Source organism: Ambystoma mexicanum, chromosome 8 (assembly GCF_040938575.1).
Source record: "Ambystoma mexicanum isolate Mex_15411 chromosome 8, UKY_AmexF1_1, whole genome shotgun sequence".
NCBI classification, from domain to species: Eukaryota; Metazoa; Chordata; class Amphibia; order Caudata; family Ambystomatidae; genus Ambystoma; species Ambystoma mexicanum.
The window spans coordinates 211,336,616-211,345,886 of NC_090929.1; the positions used below are offsets into that span (position 1 = coordinate 211,336,616).

At 44.8% G+C, this 9,271-nt stretch overlaps 1 protein-coding gene across 1 annotated transcript in view; it reads right to left on the reverse strand.

Moving 5' to 3' along the window:
• Window positions 1-7,875, reverse strand: part of WDR5 (WD repeat domain 5) — a 433,335-nt gene extending 425,460 nt beyond the window's left edge. Inside the window, exon 1 of the mRNA XM_069609613.1 lies at window positions 7,662-7,875. The gene's annotated coding sequence lies outside the window, so the exon portion shown is untranslated. The remainder of the gene's footprint in view (window positions 1-7,661) is intronic.
• Window positions 7,876-9,271: the final 1,396 nt, after the last annotated feature.

A 9,271-nucleotide genomic window follows, 5' to 3' on the forward strand; every position in this document is an offset into this window, starting at 1 on the left:
CTAGACCCCACCTGCACTTCCATGCTGACCCCAGCCCTTTCATCTTTCTTAAAAGGAATGCCTACACCTCCTTTCACCACTCCCCTAACCCCCGTTTAAGAAAACAAACAGCCTGCTCTCTCCAGGCACCTATTGGTGTTGTTGGTCACATGACCCAACTACTATCTTACTCAACCCCATGCCGCCCCCCCCCCCGGGCAGCACTGGCCAGGCAGCCGGCAAAGGGCAGTGGATAAGGCATCTTCCCTGTCTGCCGGCTGCTCAGCCCGACAATGCAGCCCCCGTCGATCCAAAGGACCACCGAAAACAAGATAAGGGATGATGCTATTTAACCCATCATGTGTCACCTTGTTTAACTCTACCATTTTGAAACCTGCTGTTACGGTTAAGTCTCACAGATGTACCTGCTTTTTTGCAAAAAATTGATGCTGGGAGCCGAATTATGACAGATGTCTGAGCATTGCTCTGCAAGAAGGAATGCGTAAATATGTACAGTATACCTATCAGGGGGGCTTTGCTAATGGCCCGAGGCAGTATCTGATGAAGTGGTGTTTTCCTGCCTTGATCCGATTTGCCTTATCAATGGGTTTGGACTGTCAGTCTTTGGTGTCCAGGGAGCTTTGCTGGCCATAACTTGTGTTTGTGACAGTCCACACATTGAAACTGCACCTCACATTCTAACTTCATGTCCGAAGTTGTCTCTGTATTATACTAGGGCGTATACAAACTTTAACCCAAATGAAAGTGATCAATTTTGGAGCCTTTTATTTGTAACTGACACGTATGTGGTGGTCTCTGCCGCTTACCATCTTTGGTTAAGGGTAACACCCAAGTTGGAGGGGGAAAAAGGGCCGCCTACTGGTGTTATCCTGTTGCAACAAGGGCACTAGCGGAAGGTCGGGAGCCTTTGTCGATGAAATGAAACAAGGGCACTATTTTAAGTTAATTGAGCATGCAAGGTGGAAAGAGAATGAATGGCTGGTAAATAACTTCCTTTTTAACTGCAAGGTTTAGTATTTTTCTTTTATGTGTTTCTTGTTATAAACTGCCTTTGTAAATTACCTTTTGCCATTTCCCTGTATGTATGGGATTTTATCATTTTAACAATGTACAGTAACATTTCACATTGTAATTTTGGTAGTGTAAAAGGTTGACAAACTGTACGCACTTAAAAAAAAAAAAAAACACTTTTTTAAAAGAAGTGTGACCACTTCAAACTTCTCCAGCTTCAATTCTCGCACTTTAGGGTTTGCACCATTTTAAGTTGTGCCGCTTTGAATTTTGCAACTTTAAAATTTGCTACTGTGATTCCAAGATTGGCGTCAGTAAATAGGCACGTGTGATCCCTCGCTCCGACCCTGGCCGTAAAATAAGCAGAACCATCTACAGGATTTGCAGGTGGGCTGGGCACTACCGAAGACAGCAGAGTGCAGTGCATACAAGGAAGCTACAAAAGGGCAGATCAGCTCCCCCTCACCCCTATTTTGTGAATAACGAGGAACGACTATGCGCCAGATATAGGGTGGAAGCCGCATACGAACAATATCACCGAGCCACAGGGACCGATACAGTACAAGGAGCCCCGGACTAGCAATTGTGGAGGAAGGAGGAAATTAGCAAAATGCCTGTGGGATGTACAACGATAAATGGAGCATGTTTGCAGGAGTTTGGTGCCGGAGTAAAGCTGAGGCCGCACGGTAAAGGGAGGCTCTGAAAGGAGCCAATACGGTTGCCACCCACGGTGATGCCGCAGGGGATGAAGAAGTGACAGTGAAAGATTTCGGCCGACGCAATACGATATCCCCCAGGTCAGCGGAAGTGGACCGGGCACCTTGGAAGACAATCGTGGGCTGAGCCTATCAGTGGAGGCAACCTGAGGCAGATACACTTTTCCCCCCTTTTGATTGAAGGTACGCATACATATGTAATGTTGTGCTCACACTTAGAGTTTGTACTACTCACCATATGTGTTAAAAGAATGTACCCTTTGTTAAAAGAAGAGGCCTTCTCTTTATACAGCGGCATTTAAGACCTGCTGACCTGGCAAGAACTTGTTTTTAACAGAAGAATTGTGTTTGGTCACTGTATGTCGAAGCATGCTGAGCCTGCTAAAACTATCTGCAGATTACGGGTGGGGGAAGGAATGAGTAAGCATAGCCTTGAGCACAGAGATACGGGCACAAAGGGGCACGAAAGAATGTGAAGACCGGGATAACAGGAAACCACAATAGCAGATGTTGAACTGTTGACCGTTGATGCAAAGTCATGACTGGGAGGAACCGCCTTGTGGTGGACATAATCTATGTGCAGCAATGTATGACAATGTAAAACAGATGGGTATAAAAGGACCACGATGTGCAGGGGAAAGGGCGGCACTTTGACAACTTGCTTTGCGAGACGGTTGAACTTGTGGCCCATTCGCGAATGCTTGTGTGTTAATAAAGCAATGTTTACTCAACTCTTTTCTGTTTGAGTTTTTATAGGGTCCCTCTTGTACTGGTTATGGTGACGGCGAGAAATCGCACCCACATGATTTACAGAGCATTTTATGGCTCTGAAGAATGGGACATTCCTCAGACATATGAAAAGTGGCGGCCCGACCACGAGGAAAGAAGTGAGGGGAGGAAGGCGAGCGAGCTACGGAGTATCACCACAACACCAGGAGGTGCCGACGAGCAGCTGAGGAGGAAATGCAGAATAACGCAAAGTTCTGTGGAAGACAGTAACGACACATGGAACAGGATCAATATCAGAGTGGCCTTAATGCAATTGAGACCGCATTGCAGTGAGAGGCCTCACAGTGGGAAAGGGAAGGACACAGCGGATAACCATTGAAAAGCTGGAGGAAGCGTGGAGGCCCCGGGACACATCGGACCAAAGGGCGCGAAATAGTAAGTGCCATCTAGAGTGTATGTGATTCCTGGGAGTGATAGCAACAGCGTTCGGCGAGTGGCTGCAAATTACCACGCTGAACGTATTACCATGCTGAATGTAAGACAAGTGCCAATGTAAGGATCAGAGGCTCACTGACACTGGATTAGCAGTTATAGGTGTGAATTGAGGGAACTCGGAGATAATTATTGAATTGAACAGTGGGCACGCTTCTTTACTGAAAGAGCTACAGCACAGGTGGCTGATCGCCGAGGAGGATCTTACTGAGATGGTGGGGATAGAAACAATATATGACCTCAGAGGTTGACATGCAGTATCGAGAATATATGAACTAATCACTGGCCAACAAGGCAACAAAACATCTTGGTCCAAACAGAATTGGGAGAGGGACCAAGAACTATTCGTGGATTGAGTGTGGGAGAGGGTGCTCTTGTACCACAAAAAGGTGTTACGGAAAGCTACATTGCAGTTGCTACAGTTGTACGTGACCCACAGGGCATACTTGACCCCTCTAAAAATGTTGCAATTTAAAACTGGCACAGAGCAAAGGTGCCCGAAATGCAGTTATGTGAATGCTCACATGGTACATATGTTGGGCTTGTCCAAAGGTGGCGCAAAATCGGAGGGAGATTGCACAGCTATTGTCTAAAGCAGATATAGTGTTGAATGTACAATCCCCCGTGGCTTGCCTGCTGGGCGTCTTCCCAACACCTAAAGAAATGAGACTTGTCCAAGTTGAAGGATATGGGTTATATATTGGCTAAATGTAGGATAGCAATGGGATGGAAAGCACAGAAGGGTCCGGATGCCGGACAGTGGTGGAGAGACTTACAGAAATGGACACGGCAGACACCTCTGTGTGGCAGGAGGCAGTGCGCTTGGGCCATGGTGAAGGAAACAGACATTGACTTGTGGAGAACCATTCTCCAAGATTTGTTCAAGGACACGCAGGTAGAGTCTGGAGTGGATATACCAGAGGAAGGACCCACGGACATGGGGATTCTGACCCTTAATTGTTATGTACAGTAATACTGTAAGATTTTATAATGCTGAGCAATCATGAGTGGCAGGATGGTGGGAGGGGAGCCTTTGGCAGAACTTCAGATGTGCTATAGTTATAGGTCATCATGTACCAAGGCTGCAAGCTGAAAAAATAAAAAATTTTATAAAAAAGTTCTTTCAAATTATGATTATAATTTCAAGATGGATTGAAGCTCCTAGGCAACGAGGCGGATGCAACATAACCTTACATCAGAAGCAAATTTACAGCTGCTTCTAAGTCATTAGCTTACTTCGAAGAAGCAAAAGCCAAAATGACAAAAAGCACCCACATGAAAGCCTGTCACTGTGGGAGAGAGCAAGTGCTAACAGATCCAAGAAGGGTGTGTTTTGGAGAGGGGTTTGCGGGGGGCACCGAGTAGTAGGTGGAAAGGACCATAGGAATTAACATGGTCTTGGATTGTCAATTAGTGGGTCAAGAGCCAAACACCCTCAGGTAAAAAAAGGCATGGTATCCAAGTAAGACAGACTGTCTCGGGAGGATAGCTCAGGGGCAACGTGCTCGCCTTGGAAGCAAAAATACACGGAGCACCACAGGTTAGATCCCCGGGTCTGCGCTTAGAAACCTCTGGATAGTAAGCGCATTATAAATAACCTATCATATCATATCACAAGTGATTACAGTTCAATGGTGTTTATTAAACTGTATAATGGTTGTGATAAACGCCTAATCTAAATCTAAGATGGGAGCAAAATACTACCATCAAATAATGATGCAGTCCTAGTGGAGTCTAGTCAAATAAAAAAGGGCCTATACTAAGAAAACCTATTACTGTCGAAATGGGAGAGGGACTTGGGGGAACCCATCACTGGGGAGATATGGGGTCAAATCTGGCGATGGGCAATGAAAAGCTCGAAGTGTGTTTCTATTAAAGAAGCAGCATATAAATGATGCCTGAGGTGGTACATAACGCCACAACGCATGCATTCCATTGACGTGGGCTACCCCTCAACATGTTGGCGGGGCTGTGGGCAGACCGGGGATTTGATTCACATGTGGTGGGCTTGTCCGGTCGCGGAGACATACTGGAAAGAAATGTTAAGTCACATCAAGGAAGGGACTAAGGCTCAACTACCTTTTGATCCAGTGGTGGTGTTGCTGAGAGCAACAGTGGAGGGAATCTATGCTGCTACAGGATGTAATGCCTCCCTCATCACTCATATGATGAATGCGGTCAGAATTTATTTAGCACAGGCATGCAAGAAAGAGCCAAGGGCCGGTGGTGGGTGAGGTTATGGGGAGTGATGAGCATGGAAAACGCCAAATATTCTTTGCAGGTCCCTATTCTCTGATGCTACTCCAGGTGCGGGGTGGAGGAATAGCTTGATAAGCACAACGGAAATCTGCCAGTAAAAGTGTTCTAACTCAATCTTATAAAAAAGAGGGGTGGGGGGGGGAATTAAGGGGGAGTTATAAGAAGATATCAGCATGGACTGCACAAACGAGAAAGTCTACTGTGAATTTGGATTATTGGCTCATTCAAATAAAATATATTAAAAATAAAATAAAAAACCTATTGCCAATCCTTACTGTTATGCTAGTAAAAAGTGAGAATGTTCACAAGAAAGAAGTGTTCACAAAATGATAATCAGGAAGGTCTCCCTTCCCCATGTTTTTAGCATGGGAAACGGCAGGAATCTTGAGCAAAGTACACTCCTAGACTTCTCTGGCAGAAGCGTACAGTTCCTTTTCTCTTCATCAGGGCCTTATGTGCCAATGACTGCTCTCATACAAAGTATATTGCTTCGAAAAGCCTGATATGCAAAAAAAAAAAAAAAGTTCCTTCTGCTAACCTTCACGTCGGGTGGTTGATTACCCTTCACCGTTGGATCCCCCCAGCCAGGCTCCGATCCTTCCCTCAGTCGTCAGCCTCCCTCAGTCAGGCTCAGATCGACCATTCACTGTGGGCATCCCTCAGTCAGGTTCATACTTGTCACAATGTAGTTCACTTGGTTTCTTCACGATATGGGTTTCACTTCCCTTAACTGTTCTCTTTGCGTCCCTCAGTCTGGTTCACTACCGCCTTCCACTCACAATCCCCTCATTTGTAATATTCAAAATTCAAAAATCTTAGTGTCTTTTTAATCAAAACTCATATTTTGGTTGGGTCCCCCTCGGCCGGCAGGCTCAGACCTTCCAAAGCACTTGCCGATTTTCAATAGAGACTTCCGAAGGACGATCACGTCTCGCCGGTTCACTACGTTAGCCTATGGAAAATGAAGGCTTGTCTTAATCACAGTTTGCATAGCATTCCCCTCAGCCGGATGCAAACACCTGTATCACAATTCCCTCAGTCAGGTTCACAATTTCGCAATCAACAAAACTTCTGCAATGTACAAACTACTTCAACGTGTCAAGGACTTTTGGATTGTACAAGGGGTTTGGCTTGTCCCTCGTATGACCACCTTGACACCTCACGCAGGCCTTCCCTATGGCCTCTTGGTACTTGTAGTTTCAATACTGTATTATTTTTGTTCAGGAGAGAGGGTACCAGCTAGAGTCCTTCAACTGAGCGCCCACGTGGCACCGAACTACTCTATCTCTGGTACCAAGTTAGTTCACAAAAAATCCTCTGTCTTTTAATCTTCTCAATATTGCTACTGCAACCATTTCCCTGCCCTGGCTATCAGTGCGGGAGGGTTCCATGTACCGCTGAAATCCACCACACCATTTGCCAGCTGCGATTCCCGGTCTTATGTTTCTTTTGTCAGAGGCTTTGCGGGTCTGGGTTGAAAAGGACAAGGGAATCTCCTGCCATGACGTCCTCACCGCCTTTCTCCTCCATGCTGCCGATGATAACGCGCTGACTTGCCTATCCATTGATAGGGTGGAGTCAAGGTAGACCCCAATGGTTTACACTGTAGAGGGGTGGGAATGATAGTATTCTTGATGCTGAAAGAGCTGTATTTGTTGTACAGTTTTTTTAGGGATTCTTTGGTTCCTACCAGTAGTATTTCTATTTTATCCCCCGTTTAGACATAAGCCATTGGCAGCCTTCCAGGCCTGGATGCGTGCATGTGTATCTTGGAGGGTTTTGGGGTACAAATATCCTTTAACATATGATCTGATACAGGCAGCGGAAATACTAAATTCGCAACCCCCTAACCCATAATGAACCAACTGGCAGTCAATCACAAGATGATCAAGATATAACAACAAATCAATCTGACATCAGCAATAGCATTGTGAGCTCTCTCAGCACCTAGCGAATTAAGATGCCCTTCCTTAACGTTAGCACAAAGAATAAAGGCTTCAGTGGAAAAATATAAAGTAACAGCCCCCCCATATAGATGAGAAACCTCACATAAGGACCTGCACCGCGAGAAAGATCTGGAAAAACGAAAGTTAAACTCTCCCAACAAATGATAAACACGCCAACCTTTCATAAAGCCAAGAGAGCTGTCTTACAGCAACAACTTTTCATGACATAGTACCTGAAAAACACAGTTATACAAATGCACAAAGATTCTGCTCTGAAAGCACACGGGAAATAGCGACAGAAAAGCAGTTAGCCATCAAACTACTTGTTCGGTTGATGAGAAAAAAAAACTGCATACGGGTTAGTCACTCTCTCCTGCATGCATCCGTGGCAACTCGCTGTATCTAAGCAGCAAAAAAAAAGCAGGGGCCTCCTGGAAAAGCAAGCAGGACTACTGGGCCGGCACAGCCGAGGACCGGCTTCCGCCAAATCCCTCTCCAATGTACATACCCCCGAACATGGAGAATGTCCGCAGCGCTAGTCCGGTAGCTAGAACTGTCTCTCCACGGGCTACCACCCTGACACCGCTGAACGACTGCTGCAGCAAAGAGAGAAACGAGCGCTCTGCAGCAGGCAGGGAAAGCGGCGGTACACTGGCAGACGCGCATGCTCAGTTGCGAGCGGAGAAGAACGCATGCTCCCACAGACAGGAAGAGGAAAACGTCAACGCACAAGCTTCACAGTGAAACAAGAGCTCACGGGCTCAAAGAGGTAGCCGGATAGGGGAAGAAATAATGCATAGTGCATTACATATACAGCATGAATTGCCCAACTGTGTCGCCAAATAAAAAACGAAAAGTACGCGAGTATACATTAATTTGTATTAGCAAAGAGAAATATGTAGCTAACAAAATATTTTTGTTCAAAATAAGCGTTCGCTATTAACAATACTTAGCGCAAACCGAGTACATTTAGTGAATTGATGCCAATTTTAAAATATATGTTGAAATATCTTGTGTTCAGAATGATCATAGTTACCAATTACAAGATGGCCGTTGAGTTTACTGTATGGTTGAAAGACTACTGTTCAGTAGCTGTCTTTTGTTGCCCTTTTTCTATGACCACGATTTAAGTGCTGATGATGTTTTGGTCTTATTTCCTAAGAGCCCCAGGTGCACGCTGACATGATTTGTACTGACCTAATTTTATCGTTCTTGTAACATTTAAGTACTACTTTAATCAATACGCCAGTTACCTTTTTGCGCGAGAAAGGCATAAAATTGCAAGCCTAAATATTTGGAAACCATTTCATTTTTTGTTATAGGTAAAACGACTCCCGTGTTGTTATAGAATTACTTTGGCCTCCCGAAGGACCTCCTAGCAGTAGTACGACGCTTAGACGAGAAGACATCTGTATAGGTCGGGCTAGACAGCAGTGGAGCCATTTCAGCGCCTATAAGAACAGGTAAAGCGATAAAACAAGGCTGCGTGCTGGGTTCTTTACTGTTTAATATATATTTGAACGATCTACCCGAATATTTAAGTCGTGTATACCTGTGCCCGCCTGGAATTGCGTGCAAAAAGTTGTTTTGCCTTTCTTACGCTGATGCCCTTATGCTGTGTTACCACACATTCTCCATCCTAAAAAGATATTAAGTTGAACTACAAAACTACCCGGAGCGTTTTGGATTAACAATCAATTATGAAAAGACCAAGCTGATTGAAAATATGCACCGAGACTGGTGAGATAGGCACAGATCTGTATTACAGCGGGCCCACCTCCTCACATTTCCGATAACTGTAACTTTTTTCAAAGCCCGTATTCCAGCTTCACGAGCCGCACAGAACGGGCCGCATGTCTTGTGAAGCTGGAACACGGCCAACAAGGAAAAACACAGATCAGTACATATCTTCCTCCTTAAAAATATTAAGTGCACTCACCAAGTAAATACAACACATCTAAAAAAAACTAAGTATAGAAGAGTAAAAAAAAGAATGATGTAATAATTGAGCACTTAACAATTAGTTAGATATAACCTATATAAAGACAAACTAATTAAAACTGTAAATGTACAAAAACAACATTTTTTCACTGAACAAAGTCCTTCATCCACCTAGAT